Here is a 21,317-nt window from a genome sequence, read left to right as displayed (position 1 = left end):
AAAACCATAGCCTTGACTAGACGGACCTTTGTTGGCAAAGTAATGCCTCTGCTTTTCAATATGCTATCTATGTTGGTCATAACTTTCCTTCCAAGGAGTAAGCATCTTTTAATTTCATGGCTGCAGTCACCATCTGCAGTGATTTTGGAGCCCAGAAAAATAAAATCTGACACTCTTTCCACTGTTTCCGCATCTATTTCCCATGAAGTGATGGGACCAGATGCCATGATCTTCGTTTTCTGAATGTTGAGCTTTAAGCCAACTTTTTCACTCTCCACTTTCACTTTCATCAAGAGGCTTTTGAGTTCCTCTTCAATTTCTGCCATAAGGGTGGTATCACCTGCATATCTGAGGTTATTGATATTTCTCCCGGAAGTCTTGATTTCAGCTTGTGTTTCTTCCAGTCCAGTGTTTCTCATGATGTAATCTGCATAGAAGTTAAATAAACAGGGTGACAATATACAGCCTTGACGAACTCCTTTTCCTATTTGGAACCAGTCTGTTGTTCCATGTCCAGTTCTAACTGTTGCTTCCTGACCTGCATACAAATTTCTCAAAGGGCAGATCAGGTGGTCTGGTATTCCCATCTCTTTCAGAATTTTCCACAGTTGATTGTCATCCACACAGTGAAAGGCTTTGGCATAGTCAATAAAGCAGAAATAGATGCTTTTCTGGAACTCTCTTGCTTTTTCCTTGATCCAGCAGATGTTGGCAATGTGATCTCTGGTTCCTCTGCCTTTTCTAAATCCAGCTTGAACATCTGGAAGTTCACGGTTCACATATTGCTGAAGCCTGGCTTGGAGAATTTTGAGCATTACTTTACTAGCGTATGAGATGAGTGCAATTGTGTGGTAGTTTGAGCATTCTTTGGCATTGTCTTTCTTTGGGATTGGAATGAAAACTGACCTTTCCCAGTCCTGTGGCCACTGCTGAGTTTCCCAAATTTGCTGGTATATTGAGTGCAGCACTTTCACAGCATCATCTTTCAGGATTTGGAATAGCTCAACTGGAATTCCATCACCTCCACTAGCTTTGTTCGTAGTGATGTTTTCTAAGGCCTGCTTGACTTCACATTCCAGGATATCTGGCTCTAGGTGCGTGATCACACCATCGTGATTATCTGGGTCGTGAAGATCTTTTTTGTACAGTTCTGTGTATTCTTGCCATCTCTTCTTAATATCTTCTGCTTATGTTAGGTCCATAACATTTCTATCCTTTATCAAGCCCATCTTTCCATGAAATGTTCCTTTGGTATCTCTGATTTTCTTTCAGAAATCTCTAGTCTTTCCCATTCTGTTGTTTTCTCTATTTCTTTGCATTGATCGCTGAAGAAGGTTTTCTTATCTCTTCTTGCTATTCTTTGGAACTCTGCATTCAAATGTTTATAGCTTTCTTTTTCTCCTTTGCTTTTTGCTTCTCTTCTTTTCACAGCTATTTGTAAGGCCTGCCCAGACAGCCATTTTGCTTTTTTGCATTTCTTTTCCATGGGAATGGTCTTGATCCCTGTCTCCTCTACAATGTCTTGAACCTCATTCCATAGTTCATCAGGCACTCTATCTATCAGATCAAGGCCCTTAAATCTATTTCTCACTTCCACTGTATAATCATAAGGGATTTGATTTAGGTCATACCTGAATGGTCTACTTTTTCCCTACTTTCTTCCTACTTTCCCTACTTTCTTCAATTTAAGTCTGAATTCATACCTGAATGGTCTACTTTTTCCCTACTTTCTTCCCTACTTTCCCTACTTTCTTCAATTTAAGTCTGAATTTGGCAATAAGCAGTTCCTGGTCTGAGCCACAGTCAGCTCTTGGTCTTGTTTTTGCTGACTGTATAGAGCTTCTCCAGCATAAAGAAAGATTATTTCAATAGATTTAGAAAAGTATTTGAGAAAAAATGAACGCCATTTCATAGTATAATAAAAACACTCAACAAACTAGAAAGAGAAAGAAATTTCCAACCTGGTAAAAAGACATCTGTGAAAATTCTAACTAGTACCATACTTAATGATGAGAGACTGAAAATTTTCCTGCTAAGATTAGGTATAAGACAAGGATATCTGCTTTCATCACTTCATTTCAACTTTTTACCAGAGGTTCTAATTAGAGCAATTAGGCAAGAAAATGCACTATTCAAAAACAAGGAAATGAGGGCTACAAAGATGGTTCAACATCCACAATGTGATTCACTACACTAACACAGTGAAGAATAAAAACCATGTGATCATCTCAAAAGACACTGAAAAAGTATTTGACAAAATTCAATGTCCTTTCATGATACAAACTCTGAACAAGCTAGATACAAAGGGAACATACCTCTCATAGCAAAGGCCATATACAACAAGCCTACAGCTGTCATACTCAACAGTGAAAAGCTTTTCCTCTAAACTCAGGAAAATTACAAGGATGCTCACTCTTGCCACTTTTATTCAGTATAGTACTGGGAGTCCTAGGCAGAGCAATTAAGTAAGAGAGAGAAATAAAGGACATCTAAGTCAGAAGGAAGTAAAACTGTCTCTATTTTCAAATGTCATGATCTTATATACAGAAAATTTTAAGACCCCACCAAAAAATGGGATAAGTAATAAGAACATTAAGTAAAATTGCAGATAAAAATCATATACAAAAATCAGTTGCATTTCTGTACACTGATAGTAACTTTTCAGAAAGAGAAAACAATCTCATTTACAATAGCATCAGAAGGAATAATTCACCTGGGAATAAATTTAACCAAAGAGGTGAAAGACCTGTACACTGAAAACAAGACATTGGTAAAAGAAATTAAAAGCCACAAATAAATGAAAAGGTATTCTGTGTTCATGAATTGAAAGAATTAATACTGTAAAAATGTCCATACTACACAAAGAGATCTACAGATTCAATGCAATTCCTGTCAGAATTCCAATGGTACTTTTCACAGAAATAGAAAAAAAACAATGCTAAAATTTGTAGGAAACACAAAAGATCTCAAATAGGAAAAGCAGTTTTAAGAAACAAGAACAAAACTAGAGGCATCATACTTTCTGATTTCAAACCATATTACAAAGTTACCCTAATCAAAATGGTATTATATTGGCACAAAAACAGACGTATAGAACAGTCTTATGGACTCTGTGGGAGAGGGAGAGGGTGGGAAGATTTGGGAGAATGGCATTGAAACATGTAAAATATCATGTAAGAAACAAGTTGCCAGTCCAGGTTCGATGCATGATACTGGATGCTTGGGGCTAGTGCACTGGGACGACCCAGGGGATGGTATGGGGAGGGAGGAGGGAGGAGGGTTCAGGAGGGGAACACATGTATACCTGTGGTGGATTCATTTTGATATTTGGCAAAACTAATACAATTATGTAAAGTTTAAAATAAAATAAAATTAGAAAAAAAAAAAAAACAGACCTCACAAATAAACCCATTTATATATGGTCAATCAATTTACTACAAATGAGCCAAGAGTATACAGTGGGGAAATAAGTATCTTTTCAATAAATGGTTTTGGAAAAACTAGAGAGCCACATGCAAAAGAGTGAAATTGGATGCCTGTTCATACACCAAAAACAAAAATCAATTCAAAATGGGTTGGGATTTGAACATATGACTTAAAACCACAAAACTCCTGGCCATTCTACCAGGTATGAAATGATATCTCATTGTGGTTTTGATTTGCATTTCCTGCATGATTAGCAGTGTTGAGAAGTTTTTTGAAGGTCCTTAACATCAGGTTGGCAATGATTTTTTGGATTTGACACCAAAAGCACAAGTGACAAAAGCAAAAATCTTAGACCCGGTGCAGTCAAATAAATAAATACTGGGGACAAAATCTTTTTTAAAAAGCAAAAATCAGTAAGTGAGATTATATCATTGTAAAAAATTTCTGCACAACAAAAGAAACAATCAACAAAATTTGAAGGCACTTATGGGATGGGAGAAAATATTTGTTAAATCAAATATCTGATAACAGGTAAAAATAAAAAAGTATACCAGTAATTCATACAACTCTCTAGCAAGAGAAATAAGCAATTCAATTTAAAAATGTGCAGACAAACGTGATAGACATTTCCCCAAAGAAGACATACACATGGCTAACAGATAATCAAAAAAAATTCTCAACACTGCTAATCATGCAGGAAATGCAACTCAAAACCACAATGAGGTATCATTTCATACCTGGTAGAATGGCCATCATCAACAAGACAGTCAATAATAAGGTAAACCTATGGCTGATTCATGTTGATGTTAGGCAGAAACCAACAGAATACTGTAAAGCAAGTCAGTCATTTCAGTTCAGTCACTCAGTTGTGTCTGACTCTTTGCGACCCCATGGACTGCAGCACACCAGGCCTCCCTGTCCATCACCAACACCTGAAGTTTGCTCAAACTCATGAAATCGAGTCAGTGATGCCATCCAACCATCTCATCCTCTGTCATCCCCTTCTCCTCCTGCCTGCAATCTTTCCTGGCATCAGGGTCTTTTCAAATGAGTCAGTTCTTCGAATCAGGTGGCCAACGTATTGGAGTTTTAGCTTCAGCATCAGTCCTTTCAATGAACATTCAGGACTGATTTCCTTTAGGATGGACTGGTTGGATCTTCTTGCAGTCCAAGGGACTCTCAAGAGTCTTCTCCAGCACCACAGTTCAAATCATCAATTCTTCAGTGCGCGGCTTTCTTTACAGTCCACCTCTCCCATCCATGCATGACCATGGGAAAAATGATAGCCTTGATGAGATGGACCTTTGTGGGCAAAGTAATGTCTGCTTTTTAATATGCTGTCTAGGTTGCTCATAACTTTCCTTCCAAGGAGCAGGGGTCTTTTAATTTCATGGCTGCAGTTGACATCTGCAGTGATTTCAGAGCCCCCAAAATAAAGTCTGTCATCGTTTCCACTGTTTCCCCACCCATTTGCCATGAAGTGATGGGATCAGATGCCATGATCTTCGTTTTCTGAATGTTGAGTTTTAAGCCAGCGTTTTCACTCTCCTGTTTCACCTTCATCAAGAGGCTCTTTACTTTCTCTTGCTTTCTGCCATAAGGGTGGTGTCATCTGCATATCAGAGGTGATTGATATTTCTCCCAGCAATCTTGATTACAGCTTGTGCTTCCTCCAGCCCAGCGTTTCTCGTGATGTACTCTGCATATAAGTTAAATAAGCAGGGTGACAATATACAGCAATTATCTTTCAATTAAAAATAAATTTAAAAAAAAGACAAGCAATAACAAGTGTTGGTGAGGATATGGAGGAAAGGGAACCTTTGTGCACTGTCGGTAAAAAGCAGCTTAGTGCAGTCACTATGGGAAACAGTACGGAGGTTCCTCAAAAAACTAAAAATATAACTACTATATGTCCCATAATCCTACTTCTGGATATCTATCCAAAGGACAGGAAAACAGAATCTTGATGTTATATCTGCACTCCCATTTTCACTGCAGCATCATTCATGTAGCCAGGATACGTAAACCACCTAAGGTTCTATCTATGGATGAATGGATAAAGCTGATATAAATTGTATGCATATATATACATGTGCTCAGCAGGGTCTGAGTGTTTGTGACCCCATGAACTGCAGCCCACCAGAATCTTCTGTCCATGGAGTTTTCCAGACAGGAATACTGGAATGGGTATTCATTTCCTCCTGAAGGGAATCTTTCCAACCCAGAGATCGAACCCATGTCTCCTGCAGCTCCTGCATTGCAGGTAGATTCTTTATCACTGAGCCATCAGGGAAGCCGTGTATATACATATATATATTTCTTTCTAAAATTAATGTATATGTATATACATACACACACACAGTAGAATATTATTCAGCCATGAGAGAGAAAGACATCTTGCTGTTTACAACAACATGGATGGAACTTGAAGGTATTTCAGTTCAGTTCAGTTCAGTAACTCAGTCACATCTGATTCTTTTCAATCCCATGGACTGCAGCATGCCAGGCTTCCCTGCCCATCAACAACACCTGGAGCTTGCTCAAACTCATGTTCATTGAGTCAGTGGTGCCATCCAACCATCTCATCCTCTGTCATCCCCTTCTCCTCCCACCTGCAATCTTTCCCAGCATCAGGGTCTTTTCCAATGAGTAAGTTCTTTACAACAGATGGCCAAGTATTGGAGTTTCAGCTTTAGCATCAGTCCTTCCAATGAATATTCAGGACTGATTTCCTTTAGGATTGACTGGTTTGATCTCCTTGCAATCCAAGGGACTCTCAAGAGTCTTCTACAACACCACAGTTTAAAAGCATCAATTCTGCAGTGCTCAGCCTTCTTTATGGTCCAACTCTCACATCCATACATGACTACTGAAAAAAACCATAGCTTTGACTAGATGGACCTTTGTTGGCAGAGTAATGTCTCTGTTTTTTAATATGCTGTCTAGGTTGGTCAGAACTTTTCTTCCAAGGAGCAAGCTTCTTTTAATTTCATGGCTGCAGTAGCCATCTGCAGTGATTTTGTTGCTCAAGAACAGGAAGTCTGTCACTGTTTCTATTGTTTCCCCATCTATTTGCCATGAAGTTGAGAGAGTCAGTTCCTAGGCAGGTTGATAGGAAGTCTAGGGGTCCCCAAAGAGAGAGGGGTCTGGAATTCTCAAGGAGGAAGAAAGGACAAACTTTTTTCTTTCTCCACATTCCTTAGGATTATATACCAATAATGTATCCTGCCTAAGGACAGTCTTTGGATTCAACCTTCTGTTATTTTAAAATGTTAATTATGGGAGTATACCTGGTCTTTACAAGGATGTATCTTGCCTGAGGACAGTGTTATCTTAAAATGTAAATTATGGGAGTAGGTCGGAGGAGGTCTTTACAACCTCCAGACATTCTTTGGATTATATAACCTCATTATTAACACTAGCAAGCGGGTACTCTTTCTGCCCCCTTCTGATGCCTATGTCAGAAGCTTTCTCTATCTCCTTTATACTTTAATAAAACTTTACTACACAAAAGCTCTGAGCGATCAAGCCTCGTCTCTGGCCCCGGATTGAATTCTTCTCCTCCGGGGGCCAAGAATCCCGGTGTATTCGTGTGATTCAACAACAACCTTTCATCTTGGGGGCTCGTCCGGGATCCTTCAGGACAAGGTAAGGATGCTTGGAGCTTTAGTTCTTTGTTTAGCGAACACGTTTTCTGCTGTGCTTTACTAACTCTACCGTGTGCTTGTGTGAATGAATGGCATGCCCTGCGTGAAACAAGTAAGGAGCCCTGCTCTGCGGTTCCACGGTGATCTCATAGGGCTTATGGCAGAAACCTGTCGGGGCGTTATACCGACCTGCCAATGCCAAGAGGCACCCAATGTCTCCTTCGGGAACCGACCAGAAATGGGCAAAGCGTGTGGACCGAACTCTCCTTTCTCGGTCAAACTTTTCGGTCTCTTTGACCATTTCATAACTCCTTGGGAATTAGAAGTACTAACCTAATCTATCGGATCATAGACTTTCAAGGGACTTGTGATATATACTGTTACTGTGTACTGTGGCTTAGGTCCCAAACTTGGATTGGTAGTCAAGAAAGTGTCTAGCCTCGCTAGGAATCGAAAGTTCGGAAGCTAGATGGAGCTCTAGCTCCCAGAACATCTCTGAGGTTAAAGGTTACTCAGATTGGGACTGCGATGGGTTTTTTTTTTTCCTTTGGTAATGCTGGCTCTTAGTGGATCAGAGGAGGCTGTTATACTGGTGTGGTGATGCTTGGAAAGAACATCTCAGTTTTATGTTCGTGTTGGTCTTATTGTGGTCAGGAAATACTCAGGGTCGTGCACAGGCACTCAGGTGACGAATGTTTCCCCTAGTAGTCTTAGCTTGGGAGGCATTCCGGAAGGTTACTCTGATTCACTCCAGGTGACATCAGAGGCAAGCAAGGTTAAGGGTGAAGAGCTGGACGTCAAGTAGGGATGCTATCAAGTCTACCCCTGGTACATCCCCACCCCATCTCGGTGGTAGAACCGGGAGGGACGAGTACGGCGCCTGCGTCGGTAAGGGACAGACTAAGTCCGACCAGGAAGGAAAAGCTTTTGGTGTAACGTCTGTCTACACCCCCATCTAGAGCAGGGAGGGACGCCTCCGGTAGAAAAAATGGCGCTGGTCGCTTTTTTTCTCTCTTACAGATGGGAGCTAACAATTCCAGCCTCACTCCTTTGAACTGTATCCTGAAAAACTGGGATAGATTTGATCCCCAGGGCTTAAAGAAGACACACCTGGTCTTCCTATGTGATACTGCATGGCCACGGTATCCATTGGAGGACGGCGAACGGTGGCCAGTTGGAAGGTCTCTTAAGTATAACACTGTTCTACAATTAGACCGGTTCTGTAAGGAACAAGGAAAATGGGTAGAAGTAGCATATGTGTTGCCCTTTTTCTCTCTGCGAAATATGCCAGACTTATGTCCTAAGGGTATAGATTTGGGCGTGAAACCTTCAGCTCCCTCCTATCATCTTACTTTGCCCCCATACCTGGGACTCCAAACTGGGATTCAAACTGCCCGCATGGAGGTGCAAACAACTCCTTTCTCAGTACGACCTCAGACTACTCTGGTTTCAGTAGAAACTCAGACCATCGAAGTAAGAGATGAGATGGAGGACAGGAGACAAAGAGAAGAGGAGAAACAGGTTTCTCCAATCTATCCCTGGGATCATATGCGCAGAGCAGCCAGAGAGACTGAGGAACAGCCACACAAGCTGTTGCCTCTTTATGAAACACCCACCGGAAGAAATAATCAGTCTGTGAGAGTTAATAAGCCTTTTTCTTATCAAGAAATACAAAGAATCAAGGAGGATCTGGGAGACTATTTAGAGGACCCAGAAAAATATATCAGAGCTTTTAAAGGTGTTACTTTGCTTTATGATCTCACTTGGAAGGATGTGATGTATATCTTGGGACAAACGCTGACTCCTGAGTCAAAGACTCGAGTTTTGGGAAAAGCGGTTGCTTATGGAGATGAGTGGCTTGGTAATGAATCAGTAGGGAAGAGGGAGAACGAGATAGCGGCCCTCCCCACTGGGAATCAGGCGGTCCCAACTATAGAACCAGACTGGGACTACAACACAGCTAAAGGAAGATGGGATCAGAGTCATTTTGTTAGATGTATTCTTGAGGGACTTAGGCAGGCGAGTTCTAAGCCTTTAAACTATGGCAAATTGGCAGATATAGAACAGGAGGAGAAAGAAGCTCCTGGTAAATTCTTAGACAGACTGAGAGAAGGCCTTCGCAGATTCACTGAGATTGATCCCGAAAGTGAAGAGGGAAAAGTGATCTTAAAGGATAGATTTCTCACTCAGTCGGCTCCAGATATCCGCCGTAAGCTATTAAAACAGGCGTATGGACCAAATCAGTCTTTAGATACTCTGGTACAACTGGCTCAGACAGTCTATTTTGGTAGGGCGTATGAGGAAAAGAAAGAAAGGCAAAAAAAGACAAAGGAAAAGGTGGAAGCCTTCGCCACGGCTACGAAAAACATTCTTAAACAGCCTGAGAAAAATGCTCAGAGGGGCCCAGGTGAAAAGGGATGGGCTTGCTACTGCTGTGGAAAGGAGGGGCACCTCAAGCGGGATTGCCCTCAGGCATCTAAGCCGCCCCCGGCTCCATGTCCGGTCTGCAAAGGACCACACTGGAAGAGAGACTGTCCCCAGAGGCGTAGGTCTCTGGGGTCGGACTCTCAAGACAATCAGGACTGAAGGTGCCCGGGGGTCCCCACACAAGCTCCCGTCCTAATTACACCTGAGGAACCCCGGGTATTAATAGTTGTGGGGGGCCAATCTGTCGATTTCCTTTTAGATACTGGGGCAACTTATTCTGTGCTTACTGAAGCCCCTGGCCCACTTTCTTCCTGATCCGCTTCTGTAATGGGACTGTCTGGACGAGCCAAAAGGTATTATTTCAGTTATTCTTTATCTTGCAACTGGGATTCTGTGCTGTTTTCACACAAGTTTCTGATTGTGCCAGAATCTCCCTCACCCCTTTTGGGAAGGGATATACTGAGCAAGGTCCATGCCTCTGTTTTCATGAATATGGAGCCCTCCCTTTCTCTCCCTTTAGTTGAACAAAATGTAAATCCTAGAGTATGGGCTGATGGAAAATCTGTGGGTCGAGCACAAAATGCTATTCCGGTAGTTGTTAAGCTCAAAGACCCACACGTATTTCCACATAAGAAGCAGTATCCACTGAAACCTGAAGTTAAGAAAGGATTAAAACCCATCATCGAAAATTTAAAGGAACAGGGACTATTAATTCCCTGTAACAGTCCTTGCAACACTCCTATTTTGGGTATAAAGAAATCAAATGGTAAATGGAGACTAGTTCAAGATTTACGAATAATAAATGAGGCTGTAGTTCCTTTACACCCCGTGGTGCCTAATCCTTATACTCTATTGTCTGAAATTCCTGAACGGGCCAAATATTTCTCAGTAATTGATTTAAAGGATGCCTTCTATTCAGTGCCTTTGGCGGAAGAAAGTCAATTCCTATTTGCCTTTGAAGACCCTACGCAGCCAGCTTCTCAGTTAACCTGGACAGTTTTGCCCCAGGGATTTCGTGACAGTCCTCACTTATTCGGACAAAGTTTGTCACGGGATTTACAAAACTTTAACAGCTCTGAAGCAGTGGTGTTACAATATGTAGATGATATTTTGCTCTGTGCTGAGACAGAGGAAGCTTGTTCGCGAGCCTCAGAAGATTTCTTAAACTTTCTGGCAGGCTGTGGTTACAAGGCATCAAGAGAAAAGGCTCAGCTTTGTCAACAATCAGTTAGATATCTGGGCCTAATCATATCAGAAGGGACTAGGGCCATAGGCCCTGAGAGAATTAAACCTATACTAAATCACCCCCTACCTATGACTTTAAGACAATTGAGAGGATTTTTGGGAATCACAGGTTACTGTCACATTTGGATTCCGGGTTACAGGGAACTTGCCCAGCCTTTATATAAACTTATAGCTGAAACTCAGCAGGCCCAAACTGACAAACTGGTTTGGTCTCCAGAAGGTCTGAAAAGGCTTTTAAGGTTCTTCAGACTGCTCTCCTGCAAGCTCCAGCTCTGAGCTTGCCCACAGGGTCAAAATTTAATTTGTTTGTCATTGAAAGAAAAGGTGTGGCTTAGGGAGTTTTGACACAACCCCAAGGGCCTCACCAGCAACCTATTGCTTATCTAAGCAGAGAATTAGATGTAGTTTCAAGTGGGTGGCCTAAGAGTAATTGGGACAGCGGCTTTATTAGCACCTGAAGCTTTAAAAATAATTAATGGACGAAACCTTACTGTACTGACTTCTCATGATGTGAGTGGAATATTAAATTCTAAGGTTAATATTTGGATGACAGACAGTAGGCTTCTTAAGTATCAGTCATTGTTGTTAGAAGGACCAGTAACTAAGCTTAAAGTTTGTGGAAATTTAAATCCTGCCACTTTCCTTCCTGAGAAGGAAAATGAAACACCTGATCACGATTGTTCTCAATTCCTAACTTTAAACTATGCAGCTCGGGAGGATCTAAAGAATACCCCATTAGACAATCCTGACATGGAAATATTTACAGATGGCAGTTCTCTTGTTCAAGATGGAAAGCGTAAAGCAGGTTATGCCGTGGTGACTGCTGAACAGGTTTTAGAAGCAAAATCTCTCCCCCAGGGAACCAGTGCTCAGTTAGTGGAGCTTGTGGCCCTGACCCGAGCTCTAGAGTTAAGCACAGGGCAGCGGATGGGCCTGATAATCTATGTGAGTCTACTTCTGCTGACTCCAAATATCCTGAGTCTGCCTTTGGATCCTCAAGACAATGTCTTCTTGTCCTGGGCTCACTCCTATGCTGCATTCCACAATCGGTCTAACTGCTGGGTCTGCGGAGCGCTCCCCTCTTCGTCAGTGGAAGGCTTCCCGTGGTGGACATCCCCACTTCAAGGAAAAGACTTTCTCCAAGTCTGTGAATACCTTCGACAACAATCACATGCGATGCCTCTTCTTCATCTGATGACATCTACCAACCCTAAAATGGACTGGTGCAACACTTTGTACTCTAACCATGGACATAATGTGACTTTTAATTTTGATTATACATTGTCTCGGTTCAATGACTATTTTGCTACATATAAGGTAAATAGGTCTAGATCTAATGGTTTTCTTTTCTTTTTTTTTTTTTTTAATTTTATTTTATTTTTAAACTTTACATAATTGTATTAGTTTTGCCAAATATCAAAATGAATCCGCCACAGGCATACATGTGTTCCCCATCCTGAACCCTCCTCCCTCCTCCCTCCCCACACCATCCCTCTGGGTCGTCCCAGTGCTCTAATGGTTTTCTACCTGACGTTTATCAAATATGGGATGAGGTTACATGGCTAACTCTGAAAAAGGACGTTTAATATCTACTGCCTCTATATGCTGGGAACAAACAGAGCCGTCCCCAAAAGTTAGCCAACAACTTAATTACAATGATTGGAAACAAGTGGGATATTTGTCTCAGGAAACATGCAATGTAATCATTCCAGTGTTTTCCAATCCCAGTTCAGGTTCTCCCTTTGTCTGGCCAGGCACGAATTGGGACTGGATATCTCAGTCGCGCTGGCTTGCTCCAAACGGGACTTATTGGATATGTGGCTCTTACCTATGGGCATGGCTTCCCCCTGGTTGGATAGGGAGATGCACCCTGGGTCTAGCCTTTACTCATGGCTTTATATTTTCAGAGCTTCCAGAAAAGCCTGCTAATTACCCCACCTTAGAACTCGGTGGGCAAGGTCTGTATTTTATTGGTATGATTATTTGGCTGCAGCATTTGTTCCCTCTTTGGGAACTACAGATGTTATGTTACGAGTGGATGCTTTGACTAATTTTACTCAACAGGCATTACAAGATTCTCAAAAGGCTATTTCAGCTCTTAATGCTGAACAAGCACAAATTAGAAAGGTGGTTTTACAAAACAGATTGGCTCTAGATATTCTGACAGCTGCACAAGGAGGAACTTGTGCCATTATTCATACCCAATGCTGTACATATATACCTGATATGAGCACGAATGTTACTCATTTTACTAACCACATGAACAAGATGATTAGGGCCATGGACACTCCTGAAGCCTCAATTGCTTCACTTTGGAAAACGTTAACTAATTCCCCATGGTGGACAACTACCTTAATTACAATAATTCTGGTTGTTTTGTTCTTGCTGTTTGCTCCCTGCATCTGTAATTGTATAACTGGATTTGTTTCTAGCCGCATGAAAGCTTTTAAGTTACAAATGGTTGCTCAAACTCCTGCTACTGCTGTAGCTTCCTCCAGCTACTATTTGGGGCCCCTGGATCAGATATCCTCAATATGAGGATTAGGAGAATATGTTGCCTCACCAATTTAGGGACAGCGCCCCTTATCAGCTTGGAAGCAGTTATGGGACGAGAACGACGCCCCTTTTCCCTAGGCAACATAATTCTCCTAAGAGAAAAGGGGGGAATGAGAGAGTCAGTTCCTAGGCAGGTTGATAGGAAGTCTAGGGGTCCCCAAAGAGAGAGGGGTCTGGAATTCTCAAGGAGGAAGAAAGGACAAACTTTTTTCTTTCTCCACATTCCTTAGGATTATATACCAATAATGTATCCTGCCTAAGGACAGTCTTTGGATTCAACCTTCTGTTATTTTAAAATGTTAATTATGGGAGTATACCTGGTCTTTACAAGGATGTATCTTGCCTGAGGACAGTGTTATCTTAAAATGTAAATTATGGGAGTAGGTCGGAGGAGGTCTTTACAACCTCCAGACATTCTTTGGATTATATAACCTCATTATTAACACTAGCAAGCGGGTACTCTTTCTGCCCCCTTCTGATGCCTATGTCAGAAGCTTTCTCTATCTCCTTTATACTTTAATAAAACTTTACTACACAAAAGCTCTGAGCGATCAAGCCTCGTCTCTGGCCCCGGATTGAATTCTTCTCCTCCGGGGGCCAAGAATCCCGGTGTATTCGTGTGATTCAACAACAACCTTTCAAAGTGATGGGACCAGGTGCCATGCACTTCGTTTTTTGAATTCTGAGTTTTAAGCAGCTTTTTCACTTTCCTCTTTCATCCTCACCAAAGGGCTTTTTAGTTCCTCTTCACTTTATGCCATAAGGGTTATGTCATCTGCATATTTGAGGTTATTGATATTTCTCCCAGAAATCTTGATTCCAGCTTGTGATACATCCAGCCTGGCATTTCGCATGATGTACTGTGCATATAAGTCAAATAAGCAGGGTGACAATATACAGCCTTGACGTACTCCTTTGCCAATTAAAAATCCTTTTTTTTTAATTTAATTTTATTTTTAAACTTTACAAAATTGTATTTGTTTTGCCAAATATCAAAATGAATCCGCCACAGGTATACATGTGTTCCACAGTTCTAACTGTTGCTCCTTAATTTCTCAGGAGGCATGCAAGGTATCTGGTATTCCCATCTCTTTCAGAATTTTCCACAATTTGTTGTGATCCACACAGTCAAAGGCTTTAGTGTAGTCAATGAAGCAGAAGTAGATGTGTTTCTGGAATTCTGTTGTTTTTTCTATGATCTAATGGATGTTGGCAATTTGATCTCTGGTTCCTCTGCCTTTTCTAAATCCAGCTTCAACATGTGGAAGTTCACGGTTCATGTACTGTTGAAGCCTCACTTGGAGAATTTTCAGCATTACTTTGCTAGCCTGTGGGATGAGTGTAATTGTGTGCAGCTAAGGGCATTTATTAAGTGAAATAAGTCCGACAGAGAACAAATACTATATGATATCACTTTTTAATGTGGAATTTAAAAATGTCAAATTCCTTGAAATGCAGAGTAGAATGGTGGTTACTAGGGGCTGGGGATTGGAGAAATTTGAAGATGTTGGTCAAAGAGTACAAACCTCCAGGGAGAAGATGAGTAGGTACACACACAGGTACTATAGAGCAATTTGATATTACCTACTTGAAAGTTGCCAAGATAGTAGATCTCAGCACCAAAAAGAAATGGTAATTATGTGAAGTGATACAGATGTTAGCTAATGTTGTGACGGGCATCATTTTGCAATATGTAACTTTGAACTGTGGTATTGGAGAAGACTCTTGAGAGTCCCTTGGATTGCAAGGAGATCCAACCAGTCCATTCTGAAGAAGATCAGCCCTGGGATTTGTTTGGAAGGAATGATGCTAAAGCTGAAACTCCAGTACTTTGGCCACCTCAGGCGAAGAGTTGACTCATTGGAAAAGACTCTGATGCTGGGAGGGATTGGGGACAGGAGGAGAAAGGGACGACAGAGGATGAGATAGCTGGATGGCATCACTGACTCGACGGATGTGAGTCTGAGTGAACTCCAGGAGTTGGTGATGGACAGGGAGGCCTGGCATGCTGTGATTCATGGGGTTGCAAAAAGTCGGACACGACTGAGCAACTGAACTGAACTGATCTGAATAATTTTTACCTCTTAATCATTTTCTCTGATCTTGCCTCCCCATTCAGCCCTATCCTCAGTTGCTGCTGCTGCTGCTAAGTCACTTCAGTCGTGTCCGACTCTATGTGACCCCATAGACAGCAGCCCACCAGGCTCCCGCATCCCTGGGGTTCTCCAGGCAAGAACACTGGAGTGGGTTGCCATTTCCCTCTCCAATGCATAAAAGTGAAAAGTGAAAGTGAAGTCACTCAGTCATGTCTGACTCTTAGCGACCTCATGGACTGCAGCCTACCAGACTCCTCCATCCATGGGATTTTCCAGGCGAGAGTAATGGAGTGGGTTGCCACTGCCTTCTCCAATCCTCAGTGGTAACCACTAATTCATTCTCTGTGCTGGTGAGTCTGTTTCTCTTTTGTTATAGTCAACTGTTTTTTTTGTTTTTTTTTTTTTAGATTGTGTAAACATGCAGCATTTTTCCTTCTTATGACTTATCTCAATAAGCATAATATAACTTATTTCAATAAGCATGATACCCTCTAGGTCCATCCATGTTGTTGCAAATGGAAAGATTTCATCCTTTTTTATGGCTGAGGATTATTCCATTATATATATATATATATGAGAATCAAAAATGAAAGTGTTAATCACTCAGTCATGTCCAACTCTTTAGGATCCCATGGACTGTAGTCCACCAGGCTTCTCTGTCCATGGAATTCTCCAGGCAAGGATACTGCCGAGGGTAGCCTTTCCCTTCTCCAGTGGGATCTTCTCAACCCAGGGATCAAACCCAGCTCTCCTGCACTGCAGGCAAATTCTTTACTGTCTGAGCACAGGGAAGCCAATACACATGTATATATAAAACACCTTCTTTACCCAATCATCTATTGATGGACATTTAGGTTGCTTTCCTATCTTGGTTATTATCAATAATGCTGCTATGAATATTGGAGTGCATACATCTTTCTGGAGTAGTGTTTTCATTTCCTTTGGATATATACCCAGGAGTAAAACTGCTAGATCATATGGAAGTTCTATTTTTAATTTTTCAAGGAACCACCATACTGTTTTCTACCATTACTGTAGCAACTGACATTCCCACTATCAGTGCACTAGGGCTCCCTTTTCTCTACATCCTTGCCAACACATGTTATTTCTTGTTTTTCTGATGACAACCATTCTGACAGCGGTGCCCCATACCTCTTGTACCCAATACACTTGAGTTGTCCCGGAGGACCCATAAACTATCATCCATTTTTTAAACGTGTTTTCTTGTTGCTGTTCTGGTTAGGTGATTTCCACTCTTCTGTCTTAGGTGTTCTTCTGTGTCACCTCAGCTGGCCTGAATTCCTTCTAGCATGTTTTTCATTTCAGTTATCATAATTGTTAGCTCTGAGTGGTTTTTATATTTTCTAATCCTTTGCTGAACTTTCCACTGTGTTCAGTTCTTGTTTTCTCAAGTTCACTTAACATTTTTATTACTGTTGCTTTGGACTCTTTGGCAAGCAAATTATTTGTCTCTGTTATCTTGTTCTTTCATTTAAAATGCATGCCTCTGTTTTCTCATTTTCTTTAACTTTCTCAGTCTGCTGCTATGAAGTTAGGTGAAACAGTCACCTATCCTGGTCTTGAAGCCATGTCCTTGTGTGGAAGTGTCCCTTTGCAGTGTGCATGTGCCTGGTGGCTTTGGTGGGAGAGCTGGACCGGAAGTGAGTGGTGACTGCGTCTCCCAGGGTGTGCTGGCAGCCACTGCAGTGGTGGGAGGCAGGGCTGAAGTCAGAGGGGATACAGCCAGAGCCAGGTGCCAGCCAGGGCTTCTCCTAGGCTCCATACCAGTAGCCACCCTATTGTGGAAGGAACAAAAGCCAAGCGGCAGGAGTGGGAGTCTTAAGGGAGCTTAATCTTTCCCAAGATTGATGACTGCCTTCACCTTGTCTGGGGGCATAGCCATGGCCTGAGGCCTCGGGGCCACTTTTGAGCTGGTTCCATTTTTTCCTCGGTGTGTACCCCTTGGTTAGAGGCAGGATTGGGAACCAAAGCGTTGGAGCCAGACCACAAAGCTTTCTCTGCTCCTTCCCTGGTGCTCACCTACCCACTGGCAGTGTGGCCTCTGCCTTTGAGGGGAGCAGTAGGGGATGGAGTAGGATCCCAGGCTCTGGGAGGTGCTCTGGGGACAGTCCTGGCAGGCTGGCCAGAGCACCAGGCAGTGTTCAATCTACTGCCTCTGCACTGGGACTTGGGGGCAAGCAAGCTGTACATGCTCTTCAAGACCAGGGTCTCAGTATCTTACAGCCCCTACAATAAGCCCTACTGATTTCCAGACCAGCTAAGGGGCTCATCTTGACACGGAGTAAATGTTATCATCACCCCTCTGCTCTTCGCATTTGGGGGCCCTGAGAAGACAAAGCCAAGCTTACCAGGTGTTCTCACAGCATCATCTGAACCCCAGACTAGGCTCCTCCAAATGTCATTGCTGAACATTTCCTCCAGTCTCTTTCCAAAGCCCAAGGGAAAGCAGGAACTATGGCCTTCTCACTGTGAGGTCACCAGCATTTTAGACCTGGCCTGACACACTGTAGGCAGTTACAGTTATTTGATGAATGAGTGAATGAACAACTGTGTCTGGGACTCTTTCAGGTAATCGTGGGAGGATGGAACGTGGCAAGAGATGAAGAAAATGCCTATGGTAAGAACACATCTCACAATGCGTATTTGCCCCCAGGTGTGAACCCTGGATGGTAGATGGATGGGCTAATTCAAGACTGAACAAGAGAAGCCGAGAGGTGACTTGATGCTGGGGTGAAGCAGCAAGAGCCCTGGGGCTGGCACTTCACATGGATCTTTGTCCCCGCCCTGCTGTGGGATATCAAGTTCTTTGACTAACCTGTATCTCTGTTTCCAAAATAAAATGAATAAACAGAAGTGGATGTAGAGGACATCAAGTCGTGTATTAGAGGGAACATGGTTCACCAGGTAGAAGGTGTTAGGGAGCAAGGATGGAGGGCTACACAAGTGTCTTATTAGGCAGCAGGTTTAAGAGACAAGAGAAGAGGAGGAGGGAGGCAGGAAGGGAAGGAAGAGAGTTGAGCTCATCTTATTTTCTGACGCCCTGTGAGGACAGTGCTACAGTATTGATTGCGTTTGTGCAGAAGAGGTTTAACACTTAAATTAAGCAGCTCCCCAGGGTTACAAGGCTGGTAGAGGACAGTCTATGATTCAAACCCCGGCTATGGGACTCCAGATAGCCCTCCAAACTGGGCCCACTGCCCCACCCCTTTCTCCAGTGGGAGGCCATCAGGGAAAAGGACCAGCTCTGCACAGTCTGGATGACAGATCATATCAGTCAAAGTAATGGCTTGTATTACAAAGGCGCATCCTCTAGAGAGACGTTCAGCAGCTGCTGGAGCACAGGTGCATGCGTGACACCAAAGACGGGAGAAATAGACAGGTAGAGACCCCCTTGTAGTGCCCAAATCTCACGGCAGGTCACTCAGTAAAGTTAAAGTGAAAGTCGCCTAGTCATGTCAGACTTTGCGACCCCATGGATGATACATTCCATGGAATTCTCCAGGCCAGAATACTGGAGTGAGTAGCCTTTCCCTTCTCCAGGGGATCCTTCCAACCCAGGGATAGAACCCAGGTCTCCTACACTGCAGGCAGATTCTTTACCAGCTGAGCCACAGTGGAATCCAGTAAAGGTTTTGTCCCAAACACAATCGTGGAAGCACTCTGTTCTCCTTTGCTCACAAGGCATCCAGGAAACCCAGGAACCGGGACATGTTGCTCTCAGCTTCCAAAGCCTACAGACCATCGGTGTCCACAGGTTTCCAAGAGTTCAGATCTGTCCTGCAAGAGCGCAGGGTGCTCCTTCTCCTCGCCGGGAGGTCAGGGACCAGGAAGAGCGCCATGGGCATCAGCATCCTCCAGCGGAAGCATTTCCTCTCCAGGTCTCCAGGCTCGAGGCCACGGTGGTGACCAGTGCCTGTGCCATGGGGAGCTGCCGCTGGGCCTCATGGGACGTGGAAGTCCTCGACACCCCCGACCTCTTCAGTCTCGAGGTCACCCAGGCCAACCCGGGCTTCGGAGAGAGAGGCCGCTGCTACCTGCTGTTGGCCCCTGGGCCCCACGCCGTGCTCCTGGTGACCCAGCTTGGTTGCTTCACCGCCCAGGACCTGCGGGCCTGGCGCGGGGTGAAGTCGCTCTTCTGGGTGGGCATCATGGTGCCCACTGTCGTGGTCCTCACCTGCAGGGAAGACCTGGCAGGGCTTGTTGCCGTAGTACGTGCATGACACTGACAACAGCGCGCTCAGGGAGCTGGTGGCCGAGTGCGGGGCTGCTGCTGCGCCTTTGACAACCGAGCTGCCAATGGGGAGCAGGAGGTGAAGGTCATGGAGCTGATGGGGCTGGTGGAGGAGCTGGTGAGGGACCATGGAGTCAACCCCTACACCAAGGACGTGTACCGCCTGGCTCAGACCCTGGGTGAGCTGAGCCCTGAGGAGAGGCTGCGCAGGGTGGCGGAGCGACTGACCGCACGCGTCCCTACGTGGTCGCTGGCCGGGCTGTGGCCGTGGCCTAAGGCGGTGCTGGGGACCTGGTGTAAGCTGGGCCTGGCCACCCTCCTGCTGGGCGCCCTGTTCCTGTTGTACCTGCTCTGCAGCTAGCTGCCTGATGCCTTTGGTGAGGTCCCTCCTGACACATTGTAAATAACACTTCGTCCCTTGCAGTGATAATCACGTTCATCTCAAGTGCGCTGCTGCTTCAGGGCACACATTCCCTTCTTTTCTCCCTGACCTCGCCTAATCTACCAACCTCAGAGGCATGCCAGGCAAATCTCCCACCTGAAAGCTTCCTCTGTTACATGGTGGTCCCTGAACTCCCCTCTCTGCAGAGCCTAACAGCCACTGTTAATTTTAGATGTTTTGCACCTGACCTCAGACTGCCTTTGACTCTGTCCTGTCACTGAACTGCTTTTACTCCTGAAAGCAGATGAGGACTATTTCCCCTCTCATCCACTGGACTCCCCTGTGAACCAAGGGCAGAACCGCCCCAGGGCAGTTGTTTAAACTGATAATGAAACTAGAACACTTTCTAACACCTTACACAAAAATAAACTCAAAATGGATTAAAGATCTAAATGTAAGACCAGAAACTATAAAACTCCTAGAGGAGAACATAGGCAAAACACTCTCCGACATACATCACAGCAGGATCCTCTATGACCCACCTCCCAGAACATTGGAAATAAAAGCAAAAATAAACAAATGGGACCTAATTAAACTTAAAACCTTGTGCAAAACAAAGGAAACTATTAGCAAGGTGAAAAGGCAGCCTTCAGAATGGGAGAAAATAATAGCAAATGAAGCAACGGACAAACAACTAATCTCAAAAATATACAAGCAACTCCTACAGCTCAACTCCAGAAAAATAAATGACCCAATCAAAAAATGGGCCAAAGAACTAAATAGACATTTCTCCAAAGAAGACATACAAATGGCTAACAAACACATGAAAAGATGCTCAACATCACTCATTATCAGAGAAATGCAAATCAAAACCACTATGAGGTACCATTTCATGCCAGTCAGAATGGCTGCGATCCAAAAGTCTACAAGCAATAAATGCTGGAGAGGGTGTGGAGAAAAGGGAACTCTCTTACACTGTTGGTGGGAATGCAAACTAGTACAGCCACTATGGAGAACAGTGTGGAGATTCCTTAAAAAACTGGAAATAGAACTGCCTTATGATCCAGCAATCCCACTGCTGGGCATACACACTGAGGAAACCAGAAGGGAAAGAGACACGTGTACCCCAATGTTCATCGCAGCACTGTTTATAATAGCCAGGACATGGAAGCAACCTAGACGCCCATCAGCAGATGAGTGGATAAGAAAGCTGTGGTACATATTCACAATGGAGTATTACTCAGCCATTAAATGCACCCACACACTCACTCATGTGTGTGATGGCA

At 43.6% G+C, this 21,317-nt stretch overlaps 1 pseudogene; it reads left to right on the top strand.

Moving 5' to 3' along the window:
- Nucleotides 1–19,126: 19,126 nt before the first annotated feature.
- Nucleotides 19,127–20,010, top strand: LOC139181974 (GTPase IMAP family member 1 pseudogene; annotated as a pseudogene).
- Nucleotides 20,011–21,317: the final 1,307 nt, after the last annotated feature.

This window comes from Bos indicus, unplaced genomic scaffold (genome assembly GCF_029378745.1).
Source record: "Bos indicus isolate NIAB-ARS_2022 breed Sahiwal x Tharparkar unplaced genomic scaffold, NIAB-ARS_B.indTharparkar_mat_pri_1.0 scaffold_46, whole genome shotgun sequence".
NCBI classification, from domain to species: domain Eukaryota; kingdom Metazoa; phylum Chordata; class Mammalia; order Artiodactyla; family Bovidae; genus Bos; species Bos indicus.
This window is presented reverse-complemented; position numbering and strand designations above follow the sequence as displayed.